This window comes from Dryobates pubescens, chromosome 17 (assembly GCF_014839835.1).
Source record: "Dryobates pubescens isolate bDryPub1 chromosome 17, bDryPub1.pri, whole genome shotgun sequence".
Taxonomy (NCBI): domain Eukaryota; kingdom Metazoa; phylum Chordata; class Aves; order Piciformes; family Picidae; genus Dryobates; species Dryobates pubescens.
The window spans coordinates 9,501,815-9,517,078 of NC_071628.1; the positions used below are offsets into that span (position 1 = coordinate 9,501,815).

Below are 15,264 nucleotides of genomic sequence, written 5' to 3' on the forward strand. Positions count from 1 at the left end.
GGGCAAAAAGCAACAAAGGCCATGGGGGTCAAAAAAAAAACCCCTTAGCAAATCTTTCAGGGGGCACATCCTATAAATAAAAGCTGTTGCAATGGAATTTGGTTAGTTAAATCCCTTCTGAAGCTCATTTAATCATTCCAAAGCTTCTGCTCCTGCTCAGATGTAGCCAGCTGTAATTTGTTTCAAGGTTAGGCTTTGACTTCTGCTTTATTAGCTTTTTTTTTTCCACCCCCCCTTCCCTCTCCTGGAGTGGCTGTGGGGGTGGTTAGAATCGTGCCCTTACACAGCTTCTCAAGTGAAACTACATCGTGGGGTTTGTTTTGATTTTAGCTGCAACTGGGATCCTTGTGAGAGAGAGAGAGAGAGGAGGGTTTGGAACGGGAAGGCTTCAGAAAAGCTGGGAGCGAGGCAGATGTTCGGATTTCCTCTTCGGTTGGGGGAGGATTGAGGTGGGGAGAGCAGATTAAGGCTCCTTTTGCAGTCGCGGTGCCTGCCTGGAGGAAGTGACATTTATGCTCTTGATCCTTGGGTGATTTCTGCATGTCAAGAGCTGAGCCTTGCAATGCCTCTGAAGGGCAGGCAGGGCTGAATCAAAGGCTTTTCACAGCTCGGGGGTGGTGTGTGCTTGTGCAAATCCACTCCCGCGGCTGCTGCAGATCCTTAAGTGCTTCGTTTTTTCCCCTTTTTCTTCCTTAAGCACTTCATGATTATCTTTTTCCTCCTCCCCCCCCCTTCTCCACGTCTTTCCTGTAGGGAAATCGCTTTAAAGCACCGACTGATGCGGGTTTGAAGTTGGAAGGAAACAAACCCCCCCGACAACTCGCTGAGATGCATTAGGATTCCAGGCCCTCCTTTTGCTTAAGGTAAGAAAAGAGCAGATTGCCCCTGCCTCCCCGACGTCTGCTTTCGGTGTTAATTGCCTTGCGCTCGCTGTGGGGCTGGAGTTGGCTGTGTCGTCAAGGCTTAGCCTGCCGGGGATGCCTGAACGGTTAGCGCTCATCCCGTTTGGTAACTGGCAGCTGCGGCTGGGGGCCGGGGGGGAGGTTTGCAGGAGGTGCCCTGGTGCCCCCACGTTCAGAGCGGGGAGGACTCAAGCCGCTCAGCGCGGGTTCTCCGCCACCAGCTTGGTCGTGCTGCCGGGGCAGAGAAGAGCTCGGGCTGCTGGTGGTGTGGCTCTGCTGCCTAAACCCTTCTCTCCAGGGGGTTTTTCTGTTGCCTCTCTGGATGGTAGGTAAGCTTGGGAAGTTGGGGAGGATGCTGGCGTGGAGATGGGGGGTGGGGGGGAAAGGTGGAGGTGGTGAAGAATCTGAGTGTGGAGAGGTAGTAGGTGCGTGAGTGTCATGAGGCTGGGTGAGCTGTGGTGATGTTACCATGGCAGCCGTAAATTACTCCGGTGTGAGCGCTTCCCAGTACCAGCCAGGAATTGTTCTGTGTGAGAGCAGGTCTGCCTGCTCTCGGCTCCTGGGGCTCTTCTGGGAGGGGCTTCTTAATGCCCTTCTTTTGGCGGCTGGGTAGGATGCAGCCCCGCTGCAGGCAGAGAAGGGGCAGGGTTTGTAACCTCTTGGTTTGGCACAGAGGCTTTGGGGTGCTTGCTGCCACCCAGGTAGGAAGCTGAAGCTTGGCTTGCAGTGTGGGACTGAAGTTTCTCCTCTGGTTAAATTCAGGCTTGGTTTGATTTTTGGTTTGTGGGGGGTTTGGTGTTTTGTTTTGCCCTACTCTCTTTACCTTGAGGTAAATTCAGTGATGATTTTCTTCCCCCCTACTTTCTTTACCTTGGGTTAAATTCAGTGATGATTTTTGTTCTATTCTCTTTACCTTGAGGTAAATTCAGTGATGATTTTTGTTCTACTCTCTTTAAGGTAAATTCAGTGATGATTTTCTTCCCCCCTACTTTCTTTACCTTGGGCTAAATTCAGTGATGATTTTTCCCCCTACTTTCTTTACCTTGGGCTAAATTCAGTGATGATTTTCTTTCCCCCTACTTTCTTTACCTTGAGGTAAATTCAGTGATGATTTTTGTTCTACTTTCTTTACCTTGAGGTAAATTCAGTCATGATTTTTGTTCTACTTTCTTTACCTTGGGTTAAATTCAGTGATGATTTTTTTTCCCCCCTATTTTCTTTACCTTGAGGTAACTTCAGTGATGATTTTCTTCCCCCCCTTCTTTCTTTACCAGCTGGGGCTAAATTCAGTGATGATTTTTTCCCTACTTTCTTTACCTTGAGGTAAATTCAGTGATGATTTTTTCCCTATCTTTACCTTGGGCTAAATTCAGTGATGATTTTTGTCCTACTTTCTTTACCTTGAGGTAAATTCAGTGATGATTTTGTCCCTACTCTCTTTACCTTGAGGTAAATTCAGTGATGATTTTTGTCCTACTTTCTTTACCTTGAGGTAAATTCAGTGATGATTTTCTTCCCCCCTACTCTCTTTACCTTGGGCTAAATTCAGTGATGATTCTGCCCCCCCCCCCCTATTTTCTTTATCCTGGGTTAAATTAGGTGATGTTTTTTTTCCTCCCTTCCTTTCTTTACCTTGAGTTAAATTCAGTGATGATTTTTCTTCTCCTTTCTTTCCCAGCTGGGGCATATCTGCCTGTGTACAACTTTAAGAAACCTCATTCAAAAGGCTTGATCCCAAACCTGGAAGGTAGCAAATCTCCTCTGGAGGTTCCCAGCCCTCGCTCCTGTGCGAGATGAAAGCTCTTTGGGAGCCGCTCCGCCAGCCAGGAGGATTTCAAAGCCTTTCCACATGATTAAAGGGAACTTTAAACTTCTGCCCAGTAATTAATACATGCTGCTCCCCGTGTGCAGCTTCTGAAATGGGTGAATTGGGGGGTTATTTATTATTTTCAGGCTGCATTTGTTCAGCTTAGGGGGTGGGGGTGGGAGTGAATCTGCCTGTTAGCTCCGTGGCCACACGTCAAGCCCTCAGCGAGCTGTCACTTCCAATTACTCTCTGCAGCCAGCCCTGTCTAAGGGCAGGGAATGTTTGAAGCCCTCTCATTACTTTTTGAGTGAGCAGGGGTGGGGGGTGGGGGAAAAAAAGCCCCAACAAACCCAGAAAGAGCATATGTGTTAGCAATTAAAACCTGCAGTGGGGAGTGAGGAAATGAGCCCAAGTTGTTCAGAAAATTCAGGGGGTGTTGGCAAAAAACAACCCCCCCCCCCCAAAACCACACATCCATTTTGTGTGGCTGCAGCTGCAGGAGAAAACAAACAAGCTCAGTCCCTTGTGGTCTCTGGTATTTATTTTTATATCAATTGCTTAGAGTTTGTTTCTTTATTTCCTCTTCTCCCTCTCTCTCTCTCCCTTGCTACGTTCGGAGGTCTCCTCCTGAACTGACTTGTCAAACTCATCTCATCCTTCCCTGACTTCCCTGTTCAAGCTTAACTGAGCACAGAATTTGTTGGATTCTCTTTTCTTCCCCCCCCCTTCACAGTATCACCAAGGTTGGAAGAGACCTCAAAGGTCACCAAGTCCAACCTGTCACGACAGACCTCATGATTAGACCATGGCACCAAGTGCCACCTCCAATCCCCTCTTGAACACCCCCATCACCTCCCTGGGCAGCACATTCCAATGGCTAACAGCTCTCTCTGGGAAGAGCTTTCTCCTCACCTCCAGCCTAAACCTCCCCTAGAACAGCTTGAGACTGTGTCCTCTTGTTCTGGTGCTGGTTGCCTGGGACAAAAGACCAACCCCCACCTGGCTACAACCTCCCTTCAGGTAGTTGTAGAAAGCAATGAGGTCTCCTCTGAGCCTCCTCTTCTCCAGGCTAAGCAACCCCAGCTCCCTCAGCCTCTCCTCACAGGGCTGTGCTCAAGGCCTCTCCCCAGCCTCATTGCCCTTCTCTGGACACCTTCAAGAGTCTCAATGTCCTTCTTAAACTGAGGGGCCCAGAACTGGACACAGGACTCAAGGTGTGGCCTAACCAATGCAGAGTCCAGGGGCACAATGACTTCCCTGCTCCTGCTGGCCACACTATTCTTGATGCAGGCCAGGATGCCATTGGCCTTCTTGGCCACCTGGGCATACTGCTGGCTCATGTTTAGGCAGCTGTCAACCAGCATCCCCAGGTCCCTCTCTGTTTGGCAGCTCTCAGCCACTCTGACCCCAGCCTGTAGCTCTGCATGGGGTTGCCGTGGCCAAAGTGCAGCACCTGGCACTTGGACTTGTTGAATGCCATCCTGTTGGACTCTGCCCATCTGCCCAGCCAGTCAAGGTCCCTCTGCAGAGCCCTTCTGCCCTCTAACTGATCAACTCCTGCTCCCACCTTGGTGTCATCTGCAAACTTGCTGATGACTGACTCAACCCCCTCATCCAGATCATCAGTGAAGATGTTAAAGAGGATGGGGCCCAGCACTGATCCCTGGGGGACACCACTAGTGCCTGACTGCTGCTTCTTCTTCTTTTCATTACCATCCAGCCACTAGACTCAGAGAGGATGCTCCTATAAAGTTTTGCTGCCATATCCTCTTAACCACGCTTGGCAATCTGCTGCTGTGAGCATCAGGAGGGGTTGTTTTTTTACAGTGGAGTGATGAGATTGTTGGGTTGGGTGGGCTGGGGGTTTTTCTGTGTGTGTGTGTGTTTTTAGGATGAAAGCAGCTGAAGATCTGAATTGTGAGGGACAGATGAAATTAAGCTGCAGAAGCCCTGATGGCAATCTCCAGAGCTTTAATGTGTTAATGTAGTCAGGGGTATTATGCATCTTTGGAAGCAGTCTAGATGGAATCCTGGAGGAGAAAAAAAAGAAGCTGAGTTATTCACAGGCTCCTGGCTTGATCCTGTTTTCCTGTGTGTGATGGATGGGGCTGAAACTGCTTTGAAGCAGATGCTCAACATCATTTTGCTGCTCTTAGAACTGTCTCAGCTATTAATTGCCCTAAAGTTCAATGTTGGCATCCAAAAAGCCTTAATACAAGGGAAAGGGGTAGATGGGGAGGGGGAAATCCCCACAACCCAGTGTGCAGAATTTCCCTGGTTTTATGTGGAATGTTATGGCTCCATGAATTATTCACATGCTGAAGTTTGGGGCTATTGCTGTGTTTAATCTGTTTTAAATGACATTGCATCAGTTAATGGGGGGGAGGGAGGTGATTTGGGCAGCCTGATAATTAATCCTGCCAGGGTGGGGGAAAAGCAGCAGCAGCAAAGCTGTTGGTGTAGAGTTGAGGAGTGGAGTTGAGGCAAACAGAGCAGCTCAGCATGTGCTGAAGGGCTGCCTTGATTAAACCAGGGCTGCAAAAGCTTGCTGGAGCCCATTGCCTTGACCCTGGCTGGTGCCCAGCAATGGTAAGTCTTCATTTACAGGCTGGCAGTGGGGCTGGAAGAGAACCAAGAGTGAAAGCTTTGGACTTCTCAGTGAAGAAGTCATCCTGAAAGCCTGCCAGGTTAGAAGGTTGTTCTGAGCTCCACCCAAACAAGAGGCTGTTTCAGGCATGTCACCATAAAACCATGGAATTGTTTGGGTTGGAAAAGACTAAGGCCATCTTAGCTCATCTAAGATCACCAAGTCCAACCATCAAACTAGCACCACCATGGCCCTTAAACCATGTCCCCAAGTGCCATGGCCACATGTTTCTTGAGCACCTCCAGGGATGAGGGCTCCATCACCTCCCTGGGCAGCCTGTCCCAATCTGACCTCTTGCAGGACAGAAATTTTTCCTACTCTCCAACCTGAACCACCCCTGGCACAATTTCAGGCCATTTCCTCTTGTTCTATCACCTGATGCTAGGGAGGAGAGAGCAACCCCACCTGGCTCCAACCTCCTTTCAGGGAGCTGCAGAGAGCAATGAGGTCTCCCCTCAGCCTCCTTTTCTCCAGGCTGCACACCCCCAGCTCCCTCAGCTCCTCCTCCCCAGCCCTGTTCTCCAGACCCTTCAGCAGCTTTGTTGCCCTTCTCTGGACCTGCTCCAGCCCCTCATGGTCCTTGGTGTGGGAGGTGCTAAAGTGAACCCAGAATTTGAGGTGTGCCCTCACCAGGGCAGGGTCCAGGGGCATAATTCTTTCCCTGGTCCTTGCTGATCTGGGCCAGGATGCTGGTGGCCTTCTTGGCCCCCTGGGCACACAGCTGGCTCACGTTCAGCTGGCTGTCAACCAGCACCCCCAGGTCCTTCTCTGCTGGGCAGCCTTCCAGCCACTCTGCCCCAGGCACCACCTCAAGTGCTTTTGTACAGCACCTCCAAGCTCGTTGGAAGCTTCTGGGGTCTGATGCACCAAGGCTGGGTGGAAGGGAGAGAGGGTTGCAGCAAGCCTGTTAAGTGCCTCTCCAGTGACCTAGTTCCCTTCCTGGAAACAGATGCCTAAGCTTTTCCCTACCTCCTCCTCACTTCATGATCCTGGTAGCAGGTCCAGAGCAGCTTCCCCAGCAGCTTTGGTTTGTTGTCCTTTTTCCACAGGAGGCAGCTTCTGTTTGGGAATTTCCACCAGCTTGGTGGCTTTGTGTTGCTGCTGCGTGGAGGTGAGAGGTGGGCTGTGGGTTGGGGGCTGGTTTGGCTGCAGCTGCTGGGGAAATGCCCCCCTCACCCCCTTTTATTACCCTGCTGTGGGAGTTCCTTTCTCCCAGCAGGTGGCAAAAAGGTGGCCTGGTTAATTTGTACCTAATGCAAATCAGGCACTGAATGGGAGTGAAACCACTCCTTTGGCAGCCCAGGGGCCAAACTCCACCTTTCCCCTATAAAACCTCTCTTGTGCTGTTTGCTCTCAGGCTTGGCTTGTAGGGTAATGGGCATCTGATGCTCACTGAGGTGATACCAAGTGTGTGTTGGCTTTTATTTGCCCCAGTGGGCATGGCTGTGTGCTCACCCAGCAGTCCTCTGCCAGCAGAACTCTGACCAGTTCTGGGGCCTCCAACAGAAGGAGGAAATCCAGCTGTTGGAGAGGGTCCAGAGAGGGCCATGAAGATGATCAGAGGGCTGGAGCACCCCCTGTGTATAGACAGAGTGAGAGGGTTGGGGCTGTTCAGCCTGGAGAAGGGAGAACTCATTGGGGTCTTCCAGTACCTGAAGGGGGCTACAGGAGAGCTGGGGAGGGACTTCTTACAAGGGCTTGCAGTGATAGGGTGAGAGGCAATGGCTTTGAGCTGGAAGAGGGGAGACTGAGACTGCAGATGAGGAAGCAGCTCATTCCAGTGAGGGTGGGGAGACACTGGAACAAGTTACCCAGGGAGGCGGTGGGTGCCCCCTCCCTGGGGGTGTTCAATGCCAAGTTGGATGAGGATTGAGCAAGCTGTGCTGGTGGGAGGTGTCCCTGCCCAGAGCTGAGAGGAGACCTTCTGACTCTCTACAGCTTCCTGGAAAAAGCTTGGGCCCAAGTGAAGGTCAGTCTCTTCCCCTGTAGCTCAGGTGACAGGAGCTCAAGTTGCCCCAGGGGAGGTTTAGCTTGGGCATGAGGAAGAATACCTTCAGGGGAAAGGGTTGTCAAAGCTTGGCCCAGGCTGCCCAAAGCAGGGGTTGAGTCCCCATCCCTGGAGGGGTTTGAGGTGTGGTGCTGAGGGCCAGGGTTTGGTGGTGAGCTGGCAGTGCTGGGGGAATGGCTGGACTCCATGAGCTGAAAGGTCTCTTCTAATGCAAACAGTTCTAGGATTCTAGGGTTTTTCATTCCTGCCCCCTGTTTTCATCTGTTAACTCCTCCCCTCAGAGGTCTCTTCCAACCACAACAATCCCATGTCCTTCACAGAAGGGCAACCTACTTTTGTTTCTCCCTGGAGAAATGCACCTGGTGGTAGGGGTGGAGGTACTTCATAGTTCACTGATTCTGGGAGGCCTGCAAGGAAACAGTGGGGACTCTCTGGCCAGCTTTGTAAGGTCTTTCATAAGCATGTGATCTTCTCCTGCTTTAGGAGGTCCCAGAGCTGCCCCTGTGTTCTCCTTGCCTGAGGAGCTGATCATGCTCTGGGTGTCCTTGCTGCAGCTGCAAATCCTCTGCGGTTCCTGCTGTGGCAGAGCGTCTCTGAGCATCACCCAGGGGCATAAATCGAAGTGGAACTGGCCCAGCAGCCAGCAGAGGGCTGGGAAATGGTGTCCTGCCCTCCCTGAGGATACCCTGGGAGTTGTGTAAGCAGTTTCTCAGCCATGAGGGTTGTATCTGATGGAGCAAAAGGAAAGCTGAGCTAACAAGAGCAAGGGAGGAACCCCAAGCTATTGTTCAGTGGTGTCCATTGCCAAGGTGATCAAAGCTGAGAACTTGGTGTGCTCAGATCCAACTGCTGAGGTCAGCTCTTCCTGCAGCATCCAGCAGCAGGCCCCAGGCAGCTCCCTGCTGGGGCTTTCTGTGGGCTGGAGCACACACAGGCTGCAAAGAGAGCATGGAGGACCTTCCATCGACTGAGTATCTTCCTGTGTCAGGGTCAGACTGGGATCTGTAAGGGATCTTAAAGAACACCTAGTTCCAGCCCTGTGCCATGGGCTGGGACTCTTTCTAACAGACCAGGCTGGTCAAAGCCACATCCAGCCAGCCTTCAGGTGTGAGGACCTGAGAAACTCCAGATGCTGATACTGAGGAAGGAGGTGGATGGCCACCTGCCTGGCACAGTGCTCCTTGAGTTCCAGTACCTGAGAGGGGCCTAGGAGAAAGCTGGGGAGGGACTTCCTTCAAGGGCTTGTGGGAATGGGATGAGAGGCAATGGCTTTGAGCTGGAAGAGGGGAGATTGAGACTGCAGATGAGAGAGAAATCCTTTCCAGTAAGGATGATGAGACACTGGAACAGGTTGCCCAGGGATGCCCCTTCCCTGCAGGTGCTCAAGGCCAGGCTGGATGAGGCCTTGAGCAACCTGGGCTGGTGGGAGGTGTCCCTGCCCATGGCAGGGGGGTTGGAGCTAGATGTGGTTTGGAGCAGCTCCTGGTATCAGCACAGACTGGAGGATGAAGAGCTGGAGTGCAGCCCTGTGGAGAAGCACTTGGGAGTGCTGGGGGATGCAAAGCTGGAGATGATCCAGCACTGAGCACTCCCAGCCATGTCCTGGGCTGAGCCAGTGTGGGCAGCAGGGGCAGGGAAGGGCATTCTGCTCCTTTGCTCTGCTGAGACCCTGCAGTGCTGGGGCCAGCTCTGGGGTCCTCAGCACAGCAGAGACATGGGGCTGCTCAGCATGGAGAAGAGAAAAGCTCCAGGGAAACCTTCTGGTGGCCTTTCAGAAGCTAAAGGGGTGGATGAGAAAGCTGGGGACAGACTTTTTCTCAGGGCCTGTTGTGACAGGATGAGAGGTGAAGGTTTGAACTAAAAGAGGGAGATTCAGACTGGAGAGAAGGGAGAAATGTTTGACTTCAAGGGTGGTGGGAGCCTGGCCCAGGCTGCCCAGAGAGGTGGGAGCTGCTCCATCCCTAGAGCCATTGAAGGTCAGGTTGTCTGGGGCTCTGAGCAACCTGCTCTAGCTGCAGATGCTGGGTGCAGAGGGGTTGGACCTTTCTCACTCATAGCAGTCTGGGAGTCTGTGATCTTCCTCATTGTGTCTTTGCAGCAGTTTGCTCTTTCCAGTGCCTTTGCTTGATGTCTACCAGGCACCATCTTCTCAGACCACCATCAGCCAGGGAAGAAGTCAACCCCCCTCTCCATTTGCATTCTCAGTCAGTGCCTGCAAGGTGGAGAATGGAAATGCTTAGAGTGCACAAACTGGGGAGGCTGAGCCCTGCCCAGAGTGCTGAATGCTTCCATTTCTGCTCCAAATGTTTACTTGGAAAACTCTTTGTGTTTAAAGGCTCAGCAAAGCTGCCAGCCCAGAGCTGCTGTCAATCCCTTTATCCTCTCCCCATGTGCAGGATCTTCTGCAGTGCCTCTTGCTGAATGTGTTCACCCCCAGCACCATCATCAGCACAACCATTGTTCCTCTCTTAATTGCCAACTGGATCTTTCCACATTTGCAGAGTGGGGTGTTTTTTCTGTTGGCAGTTCCATCCAGAGGAAACAAATCCTCACAGTGTGAGGGGCCTGGAGCATCTCTGTGAGGAGAGGAAAGGCTGAGGGCCCTGGGGCTGTTGAGCCTGGGGAAGAGCAGCCCCAGAGGGGATCTGCTCAGTGCTCAGCAAGAGCTAAAGGGGGAGGGAGGGCAGGAGGATGGAGGCAGACTCTTCTCAGTGGTGCCCAGGGACAGGCACAAACTTTAACCCAGGAGGTTTCACCTGAACAGGAGGAGAAACTTTGGTGTGAGGGTGCTGGAGGCCTGGAGCAGGCTGCCCAGGGATGTGGTGGAGTCTCCTTGTCTGGAGAGCTTCCAAATCTACCTGGGCACTGTGATCCTGGGCAGCCTTGAGTACTGGGCTCAGTTTTGTGGCCCTTGCTGCTAGGCTTTGAGAGCCTGGAGTGGGTGCAGTAAAGGGCAGTGAAGCTGGAGAAGAAGGGTCTGGAGAGCAGGTCTGATGAAGAGCAGCTGAGGGACCTGGGGTTGCTCAGCCTGGAGGAAAGGAGGCTGAGGGGAGACCTTCTGGCTCCCTACAACTTCCAGAAAGGAGGTTGAAACCAGGTGGGGTTGGTCTCTTCTCCTGGGGAGTGAGCAATAGGACAGACAGGCTCAAGTTTCCCCAGGGGAGGGTTAGATTGGACATTGGGAGAAACTCCTTTACCAAAAGGGTTCTCAAACACTGGAGCAGACTCCCTGGGGAGGTGGTTGAATCCCCATCCCTGGAGATAGAAGAGAATAAACCAGCTTGGAAGAGACCTTCAAGATCATCGAGTCCAACCTATCATCCAACACCACCTAATCAACTAACCCATGGCACCAAGCACCCCATCCAGTCTCTTCCTAAACACCTCCAGGGATGGGGACTCCACCACCTCCCTGGGCAGCACATTCCCATGGCCAATCTCTCTTTCTGTGAAGAATTTCTTCCTAACCTCCAGCCTAAACCTCCCCTGGCACAGCTTGAGACTGTGTCCTCTTGTTCTGGTGCTGCTTGCCTGGGAGAAGAGACCAACCTCTGCCTGGCTACAACCTCCCTTCAGGTAGTTGTAGAGAGCAGTAAGGTCTCCCCTGAGCCTTCTCTTCTCCAGGCTAAGCAACCTCAGCTCCCTCAGCCTCTCCTCACAGGGCTGTGCTCCAAACCCCTCACCAACTTTGTTGCCCTTCTCTGGACATGCTCCAGCAAGTCAACAAGATGTGTTGAAGAGTGCTGAGGGCCAGCCTTGGTGGAGTGAATAGAATAGAATTAAACTAACCAGGTTGGAAAAGACCTTTGAGATCATGGAGTCCAACCTATCGCCCAACACCATCTAATCAACTAACCCATGGCACCAAGCACCCCATCCAGGCTCTTCCTAAACACCCCCAGTGATGGGGACTCCACCAGCCCTCTGGGCAGCACATCCCAATGGCCTCCATGATCTTACAGGTCTTTTCTACCTGAAATGATTCTGTGACTCTCACCAGCTCTGGGTGCCTCTGCTTCAGCAGGGGAATGATCTTTAGAGGTCCCTTTGCTGGTGGGCAGGCTGAGGAGCACCAAGGAAACCAAGAAGGGCTGTTCCATGCATCCCAAACAATTTGCAGCCCATTGTGAGCTGTTTGGGGTGTCCTGCTCATAAACCATGCTTACAGTGGCGTGATGAGCTCCATCTGCAGAGTGATTGAAGCAGCAGCAGCATCTTAATAGCTCCTTTGCCTGTAGGGATGTTAGGTGGTCAAGATTAATGAAGAGGGATGGTGTGGCTGTCAGCCTCCACTCATTTTGCTTGATATGTTTTCATTAGATTAATGACCTCATTGGGGGCTAGACAGAACTTGTCTATAAAGCAGTCCTGATGTTTGTGTTGGGCTTGATTGATAAAGCTTTCCTCCCTTCATGGTTCTTCTTCCCCCCCCTCACCCTCACTCTGTTCTGCCCCTGTGCTCAGCACTGCTCAGGCCACACCTTGAGTCCTGTGTCCAGTTCTGGGCCCCTCAGTTTAGGGAAGATGGTGAGGTGCTGGAAGGTGTCCAGAGAAGGGCAACAAAGCTGGGGAGGGGTTTGGAGCACAGCCCTGGGAGGAGAGGCTGAGGGAGCTGGGGTTGTTTAGCCTGCAGAAGAGAAGGCTCAGGGGAGACCTTCTTGCTCTTCTACAACTCCCTGAAGGGAGGTTGTAGCCAGGAGGGGGTTGGTCTCTTCTCCCAGGCAACCAGCACCAGAACAAGAGGACACAGTCTCAAGCTGTGCCAGGGGAGGTTTAGGCTGGAGGTTAGGAAGAAGTTCTCCACAGAGAGAGAGATTGGTCATTGGGATGTGCTGCCCAGGGAGGTGGTGGAGTCCCCATCCCTGGAGGTGTTTAGGAAGAGACTGGATGGGGTGCTTGGTGCCATGGGTTAGTTGATTAGATGGTGTTGGGTGATAGGTTGGACTGGATGATCTTGAAGGTCTCTTCTAACCTGTTCTGTTCTGTTCTATTCTATTCTCAGTGGTCCCCACTGGCAGGAGTAGAGGGCAGAAATGTTCACATCAGGAGTTCTATCTAAACATGAGAAGGAACTTCTTGACTTTGAGGGTGGCAGAGCCCTGGAGCAAGCTGCCCAGAGGTGTGGTGGAGTCTCCTGCTCTGGAGACATTTCAAACCCACCTGGATGCATTGCTGTGTGACCTGCCCTAGGTGATCCTGGTTGGAATCCATGATCTCATTTAGAGTAGAATTAACCAGCTTGGAAAAGACCTTTGAGATCATGGAGTCCAACCTATCACCCAGTAGCATCTAATCAACTAACCCATGGCACCAAGCACCCCATCCAGTCTCTTCCTAAACACCTCCAGGGATGGGGACTCCACCACCTCCCTGGGCAGCACATCCCAATGGCCAATCTCTCTTGCTGGGAAGAATTTTCTTCCTGTCTCCAGAGGTCCTTTCCACCTCCCACCACTCTTAACAATCAAGACATTGGGTGGAAGGTTGCTGGAGATGTAATCAATTCAGGTCTTCCTAGCCCTGCAAGATGGTGAGCAGGGAAGGAGGCTGAGCTGACTTTCACCATGGTCATTCCTCTCAAATCTGAAGTTCTTCTCTCTGCCTTCAGTGCAGAGGAAGACTTTTGAGGTCAGCTCATGCTGTTTCTGAACACCCTGGCCTGTGGAACTGAGCTGAGTGTCTGGAGTGTGAGGATGTTCCTGAAGTCTCCAAAAGGGAAGGAGCTTTGCATGTTGGCAGCGAGCTGCCTCCTACACAGCGACTTCATCAGCAGCCTTTTCTGGCTCTCCTGGAGAGTTTGCCAGCCTCATCTGCTGAACCTCTTGTGAATCCAAGCAGCTTGGAGTCATTTCATCTCCTTTTCCAGCCTGTGAGAAGCTGCTCAGTGCAGCTGTGCCTGCAGTTCCCTCTGAGGGATGGAGGTTGGTGTGTGGGAGGATGTGTGGCTTCCTGCCCTGGGAACTGCTCAGGAAGGCTCTTTGCAAGGGTCTCCTGGACCCCCTCAGGGCAGCTGCTTGGGAGGGCAAATTTCAAACCTCCCTTACCTAACAGAAGTGGAGCAGTCCCTCTCCTAATGATGACAATCACAGAACTGTCAGGCTTGGAAGGGACCTCAAGGATCAGCCAGTTCCAACCCCCCTGCCATGGGCAGGGACACCTCACACTACAGCAGGTTGCTCACAGCCACCTCCAGCCTGGCTGCAAACACCTCCAGGGATGAGGCTTCCACCACCTCCCTGGGCAACCTGTGCCAGTGTCTCACCACCCTCATGGGGAAGAACTTCTTCCTAACATCCAATCTGAATCTACCCAGTTCTGGGTTTGTTCCATTCCCCCTTAGTCCTATCATTACCTGACAGCCTAAGCAGTCAATCACAGAGTCATCCTGACGAATTGCAGGCAAGAGTGGTCCCAGCTGCCTGGGGCCATGCATAGTCCTGCTGCCCCATGCTGTCCCCTGCTCCTCTGCTGGCCCAGCCTGACCCCCCAGGCTCTCACCACAACATGGAATCATTTGGCTTGGAAAAGACCTTTAGGATCATCAGTTCCAATGTTCACCCAGCACTGCCAGCTCACCACTAAACCATGGCCCTCAGCACTGCATCTCCATGGCTTTGAAAACCCTTTCAGGGGTGGGGATTCCATCACTGCCCTTGGGCAGCTTGTTCAGGCCTTGCCAGCCCTTTTGGGGAAGAAAAAGCCAGGGGAGGTGGCAGGAAGGAGTAAAATCTGACTGTGTTGTGCTCCCACCAAGTGAGAAGCAGGTCTGTGAGCTCTGTGCAGTGACAGGGCAGGGCAGAACAGGCTTGAAAGCCAGGGACAGACCAGTGAGCTCCTTGCTCACTGCCCTTTCTGATCTTTCAGAACATTCAGATGAAGTCTGGATGGTTGTGGTTTGTGTTTTTCCCTCCCCAAAAGGTTCAGGCTCTTTTTCAGGATGGAATTCCTGTGTCTTGAGTTTGAGCTAGAGAAGGGGAGCTTGCTTGGGAAGGGTTTAATGCATCATTAGGACCTTTCTTTGTTAGGTTAAGTATGTGAGCTGACCCAAATCCTAAACCATGCTGTGGCCACCAGACTCTGCTGAGCCCTTTCCTTGCCACAGTACAAGCTAAAAAGGATCCTTCAGAAGCCTCTGCTTGAAGCTTTTAGAGGGAGCAGAGCCATTATTGGCACATCCTCCCTCCATTAACTGGTTCTAAATGTTGTGAAGAAAGCAGGGAGAAATAACTTGGGCTTTCCTTCTTTCCACACAATTAGGAGCTGCTGGCAAAGGGCATGGAAACAAGGAGCTTCTGCAGGGGCTGTGTGGCCATGCTGCTGTAAGGTAGCTTCTCCTTAGCACAAACCACTTCAGTTTGCTCAAGTCCCATTAGTCTGGGAGGAAATTAAATCAGCTGCCTCCAGGGAATGAGGGAAAGATTCCATTAATAAAACCCACAAACCAACTCCAAGCCCCACAAGCCAACCACCCAACTGACCCTCAAGCCCATCAACCAACTCCAAGCCCCACAAGCCAACCAACCCATTTGACCCCAAGCCCCCTCAACTAACCAACTCCAAGCCCCACAAGCCAACCAATCCATCTGACCCCAAGCCCCCTCAACTAACCAACTCCAAGCCCCACAAGCCAACCAACCCATCTGACCCCAAGCCCCAGTGACCAACCAACTCCAAGCCCCACAAGCCAACCAACCCATTTGACCCCAAGCCCCCTCAACTAACCAACTCCAAGCCCCACAAGCCAGCCACCCAACTGACCCCAAGCCCCATCAACCAGCCAACTCCAAGCCCCACAAGCCAACCAACCCATCTGACCCCAAGCCCCAGTGACCAACCAACTCCAAGCCCCATCAACCAACTCCAGGCCCCACAAGCCAACCACCCAACTGACCCCAAGCCC

At 52.2% G+C, this 15,264-nt stretch overlaps 1 protein-coding gene across 1 annotated transcript in view; it reads left to right on the plus strand.

Annotated features, from left to right (window-relative positions):
• Positions 1-729: 729 nt before the first annotated feature.
• GLCE (glucuronic acid epimerase) overlaps positions 730-15,264 on the plus strand; it is a 34,730-nt gene continuing 20,195 nt past the window's right edge. The window contains exon 1 of the mRNA XM_054169187.1: positions 730-863. The gene's annotated coding sequence lies outside the window, so the exon portion shown is untranslated. The remainder of the gene's footprint in view (positions 864-15,264) is intronic.